The sequence below is a fragment of the Tachyglossus aculeatus genome, chromosome 8 (assembly GCF_015852505.1).
Source record: "Tachyglossus aculeatus isolate mTacAcu1 chromosome 8, mTacAcu1.pri, whole genome shotgun sequence".
In the NCBI taxonomy this organism is placed as follows: Eukaryota; Metazoa; Chordata; class Mammalia; order Monotremata; family Tachyglossidae; genus Tachyglossus; species Tachyglossus aculeatus.
The window spans coordinates 39,216,385-39,234,864 of record NC_052073.1 but is presented as its reverse complement, the minus strand read 5'-3'; positions in this window follow the sequence as shown (position 1 = coordinate 39,234,864).

The following is an 18,480-nucleotide window of genomic DNA, read 5'->3' as shown; positions in this document are numbered from 1 at the left end:
TAAGCGCTCAGTAAATACAACTGCTTGACTGAGAGAGGGGCGAGCGGTCAGTGTCCCCCCGGGAGCCCGGCCCTCCTCCTCACCTGGGACGTTGGGATCGCTGAGGTCCTCTGGAAAGTGCCACTGGTCCACCTGGAGCTTCAGAGCGTTCACCTCATCGATGTCGCCGGGGATCCTGGAGAGGGACAAGGAGGAAGGTCCATTCCCGTTCATCCATTCAGTCGTATTTATTGAGCGCTCACCGTGTGCGGAGCACTGGACTAAGCGCTTGGGCAGTCCAAGTCGGCAACACGGAGAGCCGGTCCCTACCCGACAACGGGCTCACGGTCTAGAAGGGGGAGACGGACGACGAAACCAAACACGAGGTCCGTTCCCGTTCATCCGTTCATTGGGATTTATTGAGCGCTTACTGTGTGCGGAGCACTGGACTAAGCGCTTGGGAAGTCCAAGTCGGCAACATGGAGAGACGGTCCCTACCCGACAACGGGCTCACGGTCTGGAAGGGGGAGACGGACGACGAAACAAAACATGGGGACGGGTGTCAAGTCAGCAGAGTAAATAGAAATAAAGCTAGATCGGTAACAAAATAAATAGAATAGCAAATAAGTACAAGATAGAGTATTAAGCAGAATAAATAGAAGAGTAAATATGTACAAGGAAAATAAATAGAGTAATAAATCTGTACAAACATATATCCAGGGGCTGTGGGGAGGGGAAGGAGGAAGGGCGGGGGGGATGGGAAGCAGAGAAGAGAAGCAGTGGAAAGAGCCTGGGCTTTGGAGTCAGAGGTCATGGGTTCAAATCCCGCCTCCACCAATTGTCAGCTGTGTGACTTTGGGTAAGTCACTTATTAATAATAATAATAATGATGGCATTTATTAAGCGCTTACTATGTGCAAAGCACTGTTCTAAGCGCTGGAAGGATACAAGGTGATGAGGTTGTCCCACGTGGGGCTTACAGTCTTCATCCCCATTTTACAGATGAGGGAACTGAGGCCCAGAGAAGTTAAGTGACTTGCCCAAAGTCACACAGCTGACAAGTAGTGGAGCTGGGATTTGAACCCACGACCTCTGACTCCAAAGCCCGGGCTCTTTCCCACTGAGCCACGCTGCTTCTCTAACTTAACTTCTCTGGGCCTCAGTTACCTCATCTGCAAAATGGGGATGAAGACTGTGAGCCCCACGTGGGACAACCTGATTACCTTGTATCCCCCCACCAGTGCTTAGAACAGTGCTTTGCACATAGTAAGTGCTTAACAAATGCCATCATTATTACCTGTATGTATGTATATATGTTTGTACATATTTTATTACTCTATTTATTTATTTATTTTACTTTTACATATCTATTCTATTTATTTTATTTTGTTAGTATGTTTGGTTTTGTTCTCCGTCTCCCCCTTTTAGACTGTGAGCCCACTGTTGGGTATATAATAATATATAATATTATTATATTATATTATTATATATAATAATGATGGCATTTGTTAAGCGCTTACTATGTGCAGAGCACTGTTCTAAGCGCTGGGGGTGGATACAAGGTGATCAAGTTGTCCCACATGGGGCTCCCAGTCTTCATCCCATTTTCCAGGTGAGGGAACTGAGGCTCGGAGAAGTGAAGTGACTCGCCCAAGGTCACACAGCGGACATGTGGCGGAGCCGGGATTCGAACCCACAGCCTCTGACTCCAAAGCCTGCTCCACTGAGCCACGCTGCTTCTATGTTGCCAACTTGGACTTCCCAAGTGCTTAGTCTAGTGCTCTGCACACAGTGAGCGCTCAATAAATACGATTGATGACGATGATATTGTAAGCGCTTAATAAATGCCGTTATTATTATTATTATTATGGGGAGGGGGAGAGGCAGAAGGGGGCTCAGTCTGGGAAGGCCTCCTGGAGGAGGTGAGCGGTCCAGGATCCCAGCCCACGGGCCTGTCCACACCCCCCCAGCCCTGCACCTGAAGATGCCCTCGGTGTAGGCGCCGCCCAGGGCCAGCACGCGGTCGGCCAGCTGGATCTGCACCCAGGGCAGCCGGAGGGCCGGGAAGCGCCCGCGCTGCCGCTCCATGATCCGGTCCAGAGACGAGCCGAAGAGGGAGGGCGTCCGGATGGCGGCCCTCGCACCCAGCACCTCGTCCAGCGATGGCGGGAGTCGGCCCTGTACCCCGGGGACGGAAGCGGGGAGCCCGTCAGCTCCCGGGCCCGGGGCACGTCAACCCCAGCCCTGACCCCCGAGGCCTGACTCAATCAATCAATCAATCCTATTTATTGAGCGCTTCCTGTGTGCAGAGCGCTGTACTAAGCGCTTGGGAAGTCCAAGTTGGCAACATATATAGTCCCGACCCAACAGTGGGCTCACAGTCTCCCAGCTAGGCCAATCCTGCTTCCCTGTCCACTCCCAACCCACCTCCCTGCTCCTTAAGCAACAGAGAGCGACCCTTCCCCTCTTCCACAGTAAGTTTCCCTCTTCCAATTATTTCTTTATTTCCAATTATTTATTTATTCTCTATTTATTTATTTTACTTGTAAATATCTATTCTATTTATTTTATTTCGTTAATGTGTTTGGTTTTGTTCTCTGTCTCCCCCTTCTAGACTGTGAGCCCGCTGTTGGGTAGGGACCGTCTCTAGATGTTGCCAACTTGGACTTCCCAAGCGCTCAGTCCAGTGCTCTGCACGCAGTAAGCGCTCAATAAATACGATTGATTGATTGATTGATTCTCTGTCTCCCCCATCTAGACTGTGAGCCCACTGTTGGGTAGGGACTGTCTCTATATGTTGCCATCTTGTACTTCCCAAGCGCTTAGTCCAGTGCTCTGCACACAGTAAGCGCCCAATAAATACGATTGATTGATTGATTGATTGATTCTCTGTCTCCCCCTTCTAGACTGTGAGCCCGCTGTTGGGTAGGGACCGTCTCTAGATGTTGCCAACTTGGACTTCCCAAGCGCTCAGTACAGTGCTCTGCACACAGTAAGCGCTCAATAAATACGATTGATTGATTGATTGATTGATTGATTCTCTGTCTCCCCCTTCTAGACTGTGAGCCCGCTGTTGGGTAGGGACCGTCTCTAGATGTTGCCAACTTGGACTTCCCAAGTGCTCAGTCCAGTGCTCTGCACACAGTAAGCGCTCAATAAATACGATTGATTGATTGATTGATTGATTCTCTGTCTCCCCCTTCTAGACTGTGAGCCCGCTGTTGGGTAGGGACCGTCTCTAGATGTTGCCAACGTGGACTTCCCAAGAGCTTAGCCCAGTGCTCTGCACACAGTAAGCGCTCAATAAATACGATTGATTGATTGACTGATTGATTCTTTGTCTCCCCCTTCTAGACTGTGAGCCCGCTGCTGGGTAGGGACCGTCTCTAGATGTTGCCAACTTGGACTTCCCAAGCGCTCAGTACAGTGCTCTGCGCACAGTAAGCGCTCAATAAATACAATTGATTGATTGATTGATTGAGTGATTCTCTGTCTCCCCCTTCTAGACTGTGAGCCCACTGCTGGGTAGGGACCGTCTCTAGATGTTGCCAACTTGGACTTCCCAAGCGCTCAGTACAGTGCTCTGCACACAGTAAGCGCTCAATAAATACGATTGATTGATTGATTGATTGAGTGATTCTCTGTCTCCCCCTTCTAGACTGTGAGCCCGCTGTGGGGTAGGGACCGTCTCTAGATGTTGCCAACTTGGACTTCCCAAGCACTTAGTCCAGTGCTCTGCACACAGTAAGCGCTCAATAAATATGACTGATTGATTGATTGATTGATTGATTGATTCTCTGTCTCCCCCTTCTAGACTGTGAGCCCGCTGTTGGGTAGGGACCATCTCTAGATGTTGCCAACGTGGACTTCCCAAGCGCTTAGTCCAATGCTCTGCACGCAGTAAGCGTTCAATAAATACGATTGATTGATTGATTGATTCCAAGGTTTATTGAAGGCCCGTCTCCTCCAAGAGGCCTTCCCTGCTTAAGCCCTCCTTTCCTTTTTCCCGACTCCCTTCCGCGTCGCCCCGATTTGTTCCCTTTATTCGCCCCTCCTTCAGCCGCCCAGTGCTTATGTCCCTAAGACTGTGAGCCCCCCGTGGGACAACCTCATCACCTTGTGACCTCCCCAGCGCTTAGAACAGTGCTTTGCACGTAGTAAGCGCTTAATAAATGCTATCATTAATTAATTCATTATCCGTAATTTTATTTATTCCTAATCAGGTCTGTCTCCCCTTCTAGACCGGAGGCTCGCCGTGGGCAGGGAACGTGTCTGCTCTATTCTACTCTTAATAATAATAATAATGATGGCATTTATTAAGCGCTTACTATGTGCCAAGCACTGTTCTAAGCGCTGGGGAGGTAATAAGGTGATCAGGCTGTCCCACGGGGGGCTCACAGTCTTCATCCCCATTTTACAGAGGAGGTCACTGAGGCACAGAGAAGTTAAGTGACTTGCCCAAAGTCACCCAGCTGACAATTGGCGGAGCTGGGAGTGCTCTTCCAAGCACTTAGTATAGTACTCGGCACACAGTAAGCGCTCAATAAATAACAGTAATTATGGTATTTGTTAAGTGCTTAACTATCCCCATCCCCCCCGCCTTACCTCCTTCCCCTCCCCACAGCACCTGTCTATATGTATATATGTTTGTACGTATTTATTACTCTATTTATTTGTACATATTTATTCTATTTATCTTATTTTGTTAATATGTTTTGTTGTGTTCTCTGTCTCCCCTCTTCTAGACTGTGAGCCCACTGTTGGGTAGGGATCGTCTCTAGATGCTGCCAACTTGTACTTCCCAAGCGCTTAGTCCAGTGCTCTGCACACAGTAAGCGCTCAATAAATACAATTGAATGAATGAATGAATGAATGTGCCAGACACTGTGCTAAGCACCGGGGTGGATACAAGCAGATCAGGTTGGACACAGCCCCAGTCACTCATTCATTCATTCAATCGTGTTTATTGAGCGCTTACTGTGTGCAGAGCACTGGACTAAGCGCTTGGGAAGTCCAAGTTGGCAACATAGAGAGACGGTCCCTACCCACAGTCCCCCAAGGGGCTCACGGTCTCGATCCCCATTTGACAGATGAGGTCACTGAGGCCCAGAGAAGTGAAATAACTTGCCCAAGGTCACACAATCAATCAATCGTATTTATTGAGCGCTTACTGTGTGCAGAGCACTGTACTAAGCGCTTACAGCAGACAAGCGGCGGAGTCCGGATTAGAACCCAGGACCTTCTAACTCCCAGGCCCGGTCTCTAACTTTCATTCATTCGTTCATTCATTCAAGAGAAGCAGCGTGGCTCAGTGGAAAAAGCCCAGACTTTGGAGTCAGAAGACACGGGTTCAAATCCCAGCTCCGCCAATTGTCAGCTGTGTGACTTTGGGCAAGTCACTTAACGTCTCTGTGCCTCAGTTACCTCATCTGTCAAATGGGGATGAAGACTGTGAGCCCCCCGTGGGACAACCTGATCACCTTGTAACCTCCCCAGCGCTTACAACAGTGCCTTGCACGTAGTAAGCGCTTAACAAATGCAATTTTTTTTTAAAAGAAAGAAGCAGCGTGGCTCAGTGGAAAGAGCCCGGTCCTGGGAGTCAGAAGGTCATGAATTCTAATCCCGACTCCGCCGCTCGTCAGCCGTGTGACTTTGGGCAAGCCGCTCGACGTCTCTGTGCCTCAGTTCCCTCATCTGTAAAATGGGGATGAAGATTGTGAGCCCCACATGGGACAACCTGATCACCTTGTATCCTCCCCAGCGCTTAGAACATTAAACGCTTAATAAATACCAAATTTAGGCTCAGTGGAAAGAGCCCGGGCTTTGGAGTCCGAGGTCACGGGTTCGAATCCTGACTCCGCCGCATGTCTGCTGTGCGACCTTGGGCAAGTCACTTCACTTCCCCCCTCTAGACTGTGAGCCCACTGTTGGGTAGGGACCGTCTCTATATGTTGCCAACTTGGACTTCCCAAGCGCTTAGTCCAGTGCTCTGCACACAGTAAGCGCTCAATAAATCATCATCAATCGTATTTATTGAGCGCTTACTATGTGCAAAGCACTGTACTAGGCGCTTGGGAAGTACAAATTGGCAACATATAGAGAAATAAATAAATAAATGCGATTGATTCTCTGAACCTCAGTTCCCTCATCTGGAAAATGGGGATGAAAACCGTGAGCCCCACGTGGGACAGCTCGATCACCTTGTATCCTCCCCAGCGCTTAGAACAGAGCTCTGCAAACAGTAAGCACTTAACAAATGCCATCATTATTATTATTATTATTATTCAATCGTATTTATTGAGCGCTTACTGGGTGCAGAGCACTGGACTAAGCCCGAATGACCAGCCCTGACCCCGTAGCCTCTCTGGTTAGTCCTGATCATCATCATCATCATCAATCGTATTTATTGAGCACTTACTATGTGCAGAGCACTGTACTAAGCGCTTGGGAAGTACAAATTGGCAACATCTAGAGACAGTCCCTACCCTACAGTGGGCTCACAGTCACAGTTCCCCCTTTTAGACTGTGAGCCCACTGTTGGGTAGGGACTGTCTCTATGTGTTGCCAATATGTACTTCCCAAGCGCTTAGTACAGTGCTCTGCACATAGTAAGCGCTCAATAAATACGATTGATTGATTGATTGATTGATTGATTGATTGAAAAGGGGGAGACGGAGAACAAAACCAAACATACTAACAAAATAAAATAAATAGAATAGATATGTACAAATAAAATAAATAAATAAATAAATAGAGTAATAAATATGTACAAACATATATACATATATACAGGTGCTGTGGGGAAGGGAAGGAGGTAAGATGGAGGGGATGGATCCTCTGTTCCCCGTCCTCAGCCCCTAGAAATACCCTCTTGAAGGAAAAGCCCCTCACCTCAACATACCCCCTGCCCCAAACACAGTCTCTCCCCTCAGCACGGTCGCATCTCCTCGACTGCGAGCCCACTGTTGGGCAGGGACCGTCTCTATGTGTTGCCAACTTGGACTTCCCAAGCGCTCAGTACAGTGCTCCGCACACAGTAAGCGCCCAATAAATACGATTGATGGATTGACGGATTGATCACAGCCCCCCCAAACACACCCCGACCCGGCTCACCTTCCTTTCTCCGGAAACGATGGCTCTGTGCAGTTTCCGCAGACAGAACTGGGCATAGGCGCTGATGGGCAGAGGGGCTGCGGGACCAATCAATCAATCAATCAATCAATCAATCGTCTTTATTGAGCGCTTACTGTGTGCAGAGCACTGTACTAAGCGCTTGGGAAGTACAAGTTGGCAACAAGTAGAGACAGTCCCTACCCAACAGTGGGCTCACGGTCTAGAGCCCACTGTTTCATCGCTGGGAATCGGGTGAGTAGGTACTTTATGGCCTGTTCTTTCTGCTCCTCTAATTTTTCGTTTTTTTCCTGTGCATTTATCCATTTTCGTGTGGTTCCTCTTCATTTCGTATATACATATTCATTTCATATAAATTTCATTTGATATAAATACATATTTATTACTCTATTTATTTATTTATTTTACCTGTACATATCTATTCTATTTATTTTACTTTGTTAGTGTGTTTGGTTTTGTTCTCTGTCTCCCCCTTCTAGACTGTGAGCCCGCTGTTGGGTAGGGACCGTCTCTAGATGTTGCCAACTTGGACTTCCCAAGCGCTTAGTATGGTGCTCTGCACACAGTAAGCGCTCAATAAATACGATTATATATATATATATTTATTTTATTTGCACATATTTATTCTATTATTTATTTTATTTGGTTGATATGCTCTGTTTTGTTGTCTGTCTCCCTCTTCTAGACTGTGAGCCCGCTGTTGGGTAGAGATCATCTCTAGATGTTGCCAACTTGGACTTCCCAAGCGCTTAGTACAGTGCTCTGCACACAGTAAGCGCTCAATAAATGTGATTATATATATATATATTTTTTATTTGTACATATTTATTCTATTATTTATTTTATTTTGTTAATATGCTTTGTTTTGTTCTCTGTCTCCCCCTTCTAGACTGTGAGCCCGCTGTTGGGTAGGGACCGTCTCTATATGTTGCCAACTTGGACTTCCCAAGTGCTTAGTACAGTGCTCTGCACACAGTAAGCGCTCAATAAATACGATTATATATATATATATTTATTTATTTTATTTGTACATATTTATTCTATTTATTTTATTTGGTTAATATGCTTTGTTTTGTTGTCTGTCTCCCCCTTCTAGACTGTGAGCCTGCTGTTGGGTAGGGACCATCTCTATATGTTGCCAACTTGGACTTCCCAAGTGCTTAGTACAGTGCTCTGCACACAGTAGGCGCTCAATAAATACGACTGAATGAAGGGCTTCTGAGAAGCAGCGTGGCTCAGTGAAAAGAGTCCAGGCTTTGGAGTCACAGGTCAAATCCCGGCTTTGCCAATTGTCAGCTGTGTGACTTTGGGCAAGTCACTTAATTTCTCTGGGCCTCAGTTCCCTCATCTGGAAAATGGGGATTGAGACTATGATCCCCCTGTGGGATTCATTCATTCAATCGTATTTATTGAGCGCTTACTGTGTGCAGAGCACTGGACTAAGACCTTGGGAAGTCCAAGTTGGCAACATATAGAGACGGTCCCTACCCAACAGCGGGCTCACGGTCTAGAAAGGGGAGACAGAGAACAAAACAAAACATATTAACAAAATAAAATAAATAGAATAAATATGTACAAATAAATAAATAGAGTAATAAATATGTACAAACATATATACAGGTAGGATAACCTGATCACCTTGTAACCTTCCCAGTGCTTACAACAGTGCTTTGCACACAGTAAGCAGTTAATAAATGCTATTATTATTATTAATATAATAATAATTACGGTAATGGAAGTGCTTACTATGTGCCGGGCAAATCGGGTTGGACACAATCTCTGTCCCACGTGGGGCTTGCAGTCGCGATCCCCATTTTACAGATGAGGGAACTGAGGCCCAGAGAAGTGGAGTGACTTGCCCAAGGTCACCCAGCCGACACGTGGCAGAGCCGGGATTAGAATCCACAACCTTCTGATGCCCAGGCTGTATCCACTAAACAACGTTGTGCCCTGCTTTGCCAAGCTGCTCAATGAAGGGCGGTCAGACCACCAGATCAGTCATCAGTCCGTCGACTGGGAGGAGGTGACTGGCATCCGCTCCCAACCGATTAATAATAATAATAATAATAGCATTTATTAAGCACTTACTATGCGCAAAGCACAGTTCTAAATGCTGGGGAGGTTAGAAGGTGATCAGGTTGTCCCACATGGGGCTCACAGTCTTCATCCCCATTTTCCAGATGAAGGAACTGAGGCCCAGAGAATAATAATAATAATAATGATGGCATTTATTAAGCGCTTACTATGTGCAAAGCACAGTTCTAAGCACTGGGGAGGTTACAAGGTGATCAGGTTGTCCCACGGGGGGCTCCCAGTCTTCACCCCCATTTTCCAGATGAAGGAACTGAGGCCCAGAGAATAATAATAATAATAATGATGGCATTTATTAAGCGTTTACTATGTGCAAAGCACAGTTTTAAACGCTGGGGAGGTTAGAAGGTGATCAGGTTGTCCCACATGGGGCTCACAGTCTTCATCCCCATTTTCCAGATGAAGGAACTGAGGCCCAGAGAATAATAATAATGATGGCATTTATTAAGTGCTTACTATGTGCAAAGCACAGTTCTAAGCACTGGGGAGGTTACAAGGTGATCAGGTTGTCCCACGGGGGGCTCCCAGTCTTCACCCCCATTTTCCAGATGAAGGAACTGAGGCCCAGAGAATAATAATAATAATAATGATGGCATTTATTAAGCGCTTACTATGTGCAAAGCACTGTTCTAAGCGCTGGGGAGGTTACAAGGTGATCAGCTTGTCCCACGGGGGGCTCCCTGTCTTCACCCCCATTTTCCAGATGAGGTAACTGAGGCCCAGAGAATAATAATAATAATAATGATGGTATTTGTTAAGCGCTTACTATGTGCAAGGCACAGTTCTAAGCGCTGGGGAGGTTACAAGGTGATCAGGTTGTCCCCCGGGGGGCTCCCAGTCTTCACCCCCATTTTCCAGATGAGGTCACTGAGGCCCAGAGAAGTGAAGCGACTTGTCCAAAGTCACCCAGCTGACAACTGGCAGAGCCGGGATTTGAACTCATGACCCCTGGCTCCGAAGCCCGGGCTCTTTCCACTGAGCCACGCTGCTTCTCAATCAGCTAATCCATCAGTAAATCACCCGTCCGCTGTGGAGACAGAAGGCCCAGGCCCACCTCCCGCCCCGCGTCCCGCCGGGCCCAATACCTTCCTCATCCTTGCTCGCTTTTCTTTTCCTCAGGGACATGGGACGTTTCTTTGGTCTTCCTTCCTGGAGGCGCTGCGCAACTGGCAAGGGAGAAGAAGTTGTTAAGCGCTCAATAAATACGATTGATTGATTGATTGAATCAAGTCTGCTCATTCATTCATTCATTCATTCAATCGTATTTATTGAGCGCTTACTGTGTGCAGAGCACCGTACTGAGCGCTTGGGAAGTCCAAGTTGGCGACATATAGAGACGGTCCCTACCCCACAACGGGCTTACAGTCTAGAAGGGGGAGACAGACCACAAAACAAAACACGTGGACAGGGGTCAAGTCATCAGAATAAATGGAATTAAAGCTAAATGGACATCATTAACAAAATAAATAGAATAGTGAATATGTACAAGTAAAACAGAGCAATAAATCTGACAAGTAAAACAGAGCAATAAATCTGCACATAAATCTGTACTGCGGGGAGGGGAAGGAGGTAGGGCTGGGGGGACAGGGAGGAGGAGAGGAAAAAGGGGGCTGAGTGTGGGAAGGCCTCCTGGAGGAGGTGAGCTCTCAGGAGGGATTTGAAGGGAGGAAGAGAGCGAGGTTGGCGGATGTGCGGAGGGATTGGGGGCATTCCGGGCCAGGGGGAGGACGGGGGACGGGGGTCGACGACGAGACAACCGAGAACAAGCCACTAGAAGACCTCATTTAGGACCACCACCTTTCTTTCCTTCCTTCTTTTAATGGTCTTTGTTAAGCGCTTACCATGTGCCAGGCACTGTTCTAAACACTGGAATAGATACAAGGTCATCGGGTTGGACACAGTCCCAGTCCCATGTGGGGCTTCCGGTCTTCATCCCCATTTTACAGATGAGGTCACTGAGGCCCGGCCCGTCTCTTCCCCTGCAGAGCATGGCTGCGCTCTCGCGTGCATCCCCCGGCCCCAACGACTCTCTCCATCCCGACACCCAGGACGGAGCGGAGGCCGGATTCACCTCGGGGGCCCGGATGGTGTCTCCTACCTCTCTTGTAGTCAGTCATTCGTAGTTTTTATTATTATTATTATTATATTATAATAATATATTATATATAATAATAATAATAATAATGGAATTTGGTTTTTTTAGTGGCATTTATTAAGCGCTTACTATGTGCAAAGCACTGTGCTAAGCGCTGGTGGGTTACAAGGTGATCAGGTTGTCCCCCGTGGGGCTCATAGTCAATCCCCATTTTACAGATGAGGTCACTGAGGCACAGAGAAGTTAAGTGACTTGCCCAAGGTCACACAGCTGACAATTAGCGGAGGCGGGACTGTTAGGCGCTTACTATGTGCAAAGCACTGTTCTAAGCTCTGGTGGGTTACAAGGTGATCAGGTTGTCCCCCGTGGGGCTCACAGTCAATCCCCATTTTACAGATGAGGTCACTGAGGCACAGAGAAGTTAAGTGACTTGCCCAAGGTCACACAGCTGACAATTAGCGGAGGCGGGATTGTTAAGCGCTTACTATGTGCAAAGCACTGTTCTAAGCGCTGGTGGGTTACAAGGTGATCAGGTTGTCCCCCGTGGGGCTCACAGTCAATCCCCATTTTACAGATGAGGTCACTGAGGCACAGAGAAGTTAAGTGACTTGCCCAAGGTCACACAGCTGACAATTAGCGGAGGCGGGACTGTTAAGCGCTTACTATGTGCAAAGCACTGTTCTAAGAGCTGGGGGGATCCAAGGTGATCATTTTACTTGTACATATCTATTCTATTTATTTTATTTTGTTAGTATGTTTGGTTTTGTTCTCTGTCTCCCCCTTTTAGACTGTGAGCCCACTGTTGGGTAGGGATTGTCTCTATTTGTTGCCAATTTGTACTTCCCAAGCACTTAGTACTGTGCTCTGCACACAGTAAGCGCTCAATAAATACGATTGACTGATTGATTGATCAAGCTGGTTGTCAGCTGTGTGACTTTGGGCAACTCACTTAACTTCTCTGGGCCTCAGTGACCTCGGCTGTAAAACGGGGATGAAGACTGTGAGCCCCCCGTGGGACACCCTGATCACCTTGTAACCTCCCCATCGCTTAGCACAGTGCTTTGCACATAGTAAGCGCTTAATAAATGCCATCATTAATTAATTAAAATGGGGATGAAGACTGTGAGCCCCCCATGGGACAACCTGATCACCTTGTAACCTCCCCAGCGCTTAGAACAGTGCTTTGCACATAGTAAGTGCTTAATAAATGCCATCATTAATTAATTAAAATGGGGATGAAGACTGTGAGCCCCCCATGGGACAACCTGATCACCTTGTAACCTCCCCAGCGCTTAGAACAGTGCTGTGCACATAGTAAGCGCTTAATAAATGCCATCATTAATTAATTAAAAGGGGGATGAAGACTGTGAGCCCCCCATGGGACAACCTGATCACCTTGTAACCTCCCCGTTGCTTAGAACAGTGCTTTGCACATAGTAAGCGCTTAATAAAAGCCATCATTAATTAATTAAAATGGGGATGAAGACTGTGAGCCCCCCATGAGACAACCTGATCACCTTGTAACCTCCCCAGCACTTAGAACAGTGCTGTGCACATAGTAAGCGCTTAATAAATGCCATCTCTAATTAATTAATTAATTAAGTTGTCCCACGTGGGGCTCACAGTCTTCATCACCATTTTCCAGATGAGGTCACTGAGGCTCAGAGAAATGAAGTGACTTGCCCAAGGTCACACAGCAGACGTGTGGCGGAGTCAGGATTCGAACCCGTGACCTCTGACTCCAAAGCCCGGGCTCTTTCCACTGAGCCACGCTTTTTGAGCGGTTACTGTGTGCAGAGCCCTGTGCTAAGCGCTTAGGGGTAGTACAATGCGACAATAAGCACAAATTCCCTGCCCACAACGAGCTTACAGTCTAGAGGGCGAGTTTACATTCTAGTCTTGTACTCTTCCAGGCGTTCAGTGCGGTGCTCTGCAGGCAGTAAACGCTCAATAAATATTCATTCATTCAATCGTATTTATTGAGCGCTTACTGTGTGCAGAGCACTGGACTAAGCGCTTGGGAAGTACAAGTTGGCAACGTATAGAGACGGTCCCTACCCAACAGCGGGCTCACACTACTCCTACTACTAATAATTGTGGCTCCCCCTTCTAGACTGTGAACCCACTGTTGGGTAGGGACCGTCTCTATATGTTGCTAACTTGGACTTCCCAAGCGCTTAGTACAGTGCTCAGCACACAGTAAGCACTCAATAAATACGATTGAATGAATGAATGAATGGTATGTTAAGCCCTTACTATTCAATCGGATTTATTGAGCGCTTACTGTGTGCTGAACACTGTACTAAGCACTTGGGAAGTACAAGTTGGCAACAAATCAATCAATCAATCAATCAATCGTATTTATTGAGCACTTACTATGTGCAGAGCACTGTACTAAGCGCTTGGGAAGTACAAGTTGGCAACATATATAGAGACGGTCCCTGTACTGAGTGTACTGCACTGTACTGAGCGCTGGGAGAAGCAGCGTGGCTCAGTGGAAAGAGCCCGGGCTTTGGAGTCAGAGGTCAGGGGTTCAAATCCCGGCTCCACCAACTGTCAGCTGTGTGACTCTGGGCCAGTCACTTCACTTCTCTGGGCCTCAGTGACCTCATCTGGAAAACAGGGATGAAGACTGTGAGCCCCCCGTGGGACAACCTGATCACCTTGTAACCTCCCCGGCGCTTAGAACAGTGCTTTGCACATAGTAAGCGCTTAATAAATGCCATCATTATTAAGCAAGATGATCAGGTTGGATACAGTCCCTGTCCCACATAGGGTTCACAGTCTCAATCCTCATTTTACAGATGGGGAAACTGAGGTAGGAAGAAATGACTTGACTTGCCCAAGGTCACACAGCAATCAATCAATCAATCAATCATATTTATTGAGCGCTTACTGTGTGCAGAGCACTGTACTAAGCGCTTGGGAAGTACAAGTCGGCAACACACAGAGACAGTCATCATCATCATCATCATCATCAATCGCATTTATTGAGCGCTTACTATGTGCAGAGCACTGTACTAAGCGCTTGGGAAGTACAAATTGGCAACATCTAGAGACAGTCCCTACCCAACAGTGGGCTCACAGTCTAAAAGGGGGAGACAGAGAACAAAAACCAAACATACTAACAAAATAAAATAAATAGGATATGGACATCTTTTAGACTGTGAGCCCACTACTGGGTAGGGACCGTCTCTATCTGTTGCCGACCTGTACTTCCCAAGCGCTTAGTACAGTGCTCTGCACACAGGAAGCGCTCAATAAATACGATTGATGATGTAAGATAAATAAATAGAGTAATAAATAGGTACAGTGGCAGAGCCGGGATTAGAACCTCCATCCTTCGATTCCCAGGCCCGTGCTCTTTCCACTGGGTCGCGCGGTCTGTTCCGACGATTTGGACGCCTGCCTCCGTGTTTTGTTCTGTCGTCCGTCTCCCCCTTCCAGACTGCGAGCCCATTGCTGGGTCGCTTAGAACAGTGCTTTGCACGTGGTGGGCGCTTGATAAATGCCATTATTATTATTATTATTATTATTATTATTATTATTAGTATTAGTATTATTATTAGGAGGGCGAGCCCGAAGACGAAGGGGAAGGTTTGGGACGAGGCCTCCGGCCCTCACGGTTTCGTCCGCAAGTCACTTCACTTCTCCGGGCCTCGGTTCCCTCATCTGGAAAATGGGGGTTGACGGGGAGCCCCCCATGGGCCAGCCTGATCACCTTGTAACCCCCCAGCGCTTAGAACAGTGCTTTGCACATAGAAAGCGCTTAATAAATGCCATCATTACTATTATTCTTATTATTATTATTATGGGGAGGGTGATCCCGAAGACGAAGGGGAAGGTTTGGGACGAGGCCTCCGGCCCTCACGGTTCCGTCCGCAAGTCACTTCACTTCTCTGGGCCTCGGTTCCCTCATCTGGAAAATGGGGGTTGACAGGGAGCCCCCCGTGGGACAACCTGATCACCTTGTAACCCCCCAGTGCTTAGAACAGTGCTTTGCACATAGTAAGCGCTTAATAAATGCCATCATTATTATTATAGGGACCGCCTCTCTACGTTGCCGCCTTGGACTTCCCGATAGATACGCTCCGTAAACTGGCGCTCAATAAGTACGATTGAATGAATAAAGTGTATTCAACCCAGCGCTCAGACCAGTGCTTTGCACATAGCAAGCGCTTAATAAATGCCATCATTATTATTATAGGGACCGCCTCTCTATGTTGCCGCCTTGGACTTCCCGATAGATACGCTCCGTAAACTGGCGCTCAATAAGTGCGATTGAATGAATGAAGTGTATTCAACCCAGCGCTCAGAACAGTGCTTTGCACATAGCAAGCGCTTAATAAATGCCATCATTATTATTATAGGGACCGCCTCTCTACGTTGCCGCCTTGGACTTCCCGATAGATACGCTCCGTAAACTGGCGCTCAATGAGTACGATTGAATGAATGAAGTGTATTCAACCCAGCGCTCAGAACAGTGCTTTGCACATAGCAAGCGCTTAATAAATGCCATCATTATTATTATAGGGACCGCCTCTCTACATAAACTGGTGCTCAATAAGTACGATTGAATGAATGAAGTGTATTCAACCCAGCGCTCAGAACAGTGCTTTGCACATAGTAAGCGCTTAATAAATGCCATCATTATTATTACAGGGACCGCCTCTCTACGTTGCCGCCTTGGACTTCCCGATAGATACGCTCCGTAAACTGGCGCTCAATGAGTACGATTGAATGAATGAAGTGTATTCAACCCAGCGCTCAGAACAGTGCTTTGCACATAGCAAGCGCTTAATAAATGCCATCATTATTATTATAGGGACCGCCTCTCTACGTTGCCGCCTTGGACTTCCCGACAGATACGCTCCGTAAACTGGCGCTCAATGAGTACGATTGAATGAATGAAGTGTATTCAACCCAGTGCTCTGAACAGTGCTTTGCACATAGCAAGCGCTTAATAAATGCCATCATTATTATTATAGGGACCGCCTCTCTACGTAAACTGGCGCTCAATAAGTACGATTGAATGAATGAAGTGTATTCAACCCAGCGCTCAGAACAGTGCTTTGCACATAGCAAGCGCTTAATAAATGCCATCATTATTATTATAGGGACCGCCTCTCTACGTTGCCGCCTTGGACTTCCCGACAGATACGCTCCGTAAACTGGCGCTCAATGAGTACGATTGAATGAATGAAGTGTATTCAACCCAGCGCTCAGAACAGTGCTTTGCACATAGCAAGCGCTTAATGAATGCCATCATTATTATTATAGGGACTGCCTCTCTACGTTGCCGCCTTGGACTTCCCGACAGATACGCTCCGTAAACTGGCGCTCAATGAGTACGATTGAATGAATGAAGTGTATTCAACCCAGCGCTCAGACCAGTGCTTTGCACATAGCAAGCGCTTAATAAATGCCATCATTATTATTATAGGGACCGCCTCTATACGTAAACTGGCGCTCAATAAGTACGATTGAATGAATGAAGTGTATTCAACCCAGCGCTCAGAACAGTGCTTTGCACATAGTAAGCGCTTAATAAATGCCATCATTATTATTACAGGGACCGCCTCTCTACGTTGCCGCCTTGGACTTCCCGATAGATACGCTCCGTAAACTGGCGCTCAATAAGTACGATTGAATGAATAAAGTGTATTCAACCCAGCGCTCAGAACAGTGCTTTGCACATAGCAAGCGCTTAATAAATGCCATCATTATTATTATAGGGACCGCCTCTCTACGTTGCCGCCTTGGACTTCCCGATAGATACGCTCCGTAAACTGGCGCTCAATGAGTACGATTGAATGAATGAAGTGTATTCAACCCAGCGCTCAGAACAGTGCTTTGCACATAGCAAGCGCTTAATAAATGCCATCATTATTATTATAGGGACCGCCTCTCTACATAAACTGGTGCTCAATAAGTACGATTGAATGAATGAAGTGTATTCAACCCAGCGCTCAGAACAGTGCTTTGCACATAGTAAGCGCTTAATAAATGCCATCATTATTATTACAGGGACCGCCTCTCTACGTTGCCGCCTTGGACTTCCCGATAGATACGCTCCGTAAACTGGCGCTCAATGAGTACGATTGAATGAATGAAGTGTATTCAACCCAGCGCTCAGAACAGTGCTTTGCACATAGCAAGCGCTTAATAAATGCCATCATTATTATTATAGGGACCGCCTCTCTACGTTGCCGCCTTGGACTTCCCGACAGATACGCTCCGTAAACTGGCGCTCAATGAGTACGATTGAATGAATGAAGTGTATTCAACCCAGTGCTCTGAACAGTGCTTTGCACATAGCAAGCGCTTAATAAATGCCATCATTATTATTATAGGGACCGCCTCTCTACGTAAACTGGCGCTCAATAAGTACGATTGAATGAATGAAGTGTATTCAACCCAGCGCTCAGAACAGTGCTTTGCACATAGCAAGCGCTTAATAAATGCCATCATTATTATTATAGGGACCGCCTCTCTACGTTGCCGCCTTGGACTTCCCGACAGATACGCTCCGTAAACTGGCGCTCAATGAGTACGATTGAATGAATGAAGTGTATTCAACCCAGCGCTCAGAACAGTGCTTTGCACATAGCAAGCGCTTAATGAATGCCATCATTATTATTATAGGGACTGCCTCTCTACGTTGCCGCCTTGGACTTCCCGACAGATACGCTCCGTAAACTGGCGCTCAATGAGTACGATTGAATGAATGAAGTGTATTCAACCCAGCGCTCAGACCAGTGCTTTGCACATAGCAAGCGCTTAATAAATGCCATCATTATTATTATAGGGACCGCCTCTATACGTAAACTGGCGCTCAATAAGTACGATTGAATGAATGAAGTGTATTCAACCCAGCGCTCAGAACAGTGCTTTGCACATAGTAAGCGCTTAATAAATGCCATCATTATTATTACAGGGACCGCCTCTCTACGTTGCCGCCTTGGACTTCCCGATAGATACGCTCCGTAAACTGGCGCTCAATAAGTACGATTGAATGAATAAAGTGTATTCAACCCAGCGCTCAGAACAGTGCTTTGCACATAGCAAGCGCTTAATAAATGCCATCATTATTATTATAGGGACCGCCTCTCTACGTTGCCGCCTTGGACTTCCCGATAGATACGCTCCGTAAACTGGTGCTCAATAAGTACGATTGAATGAAT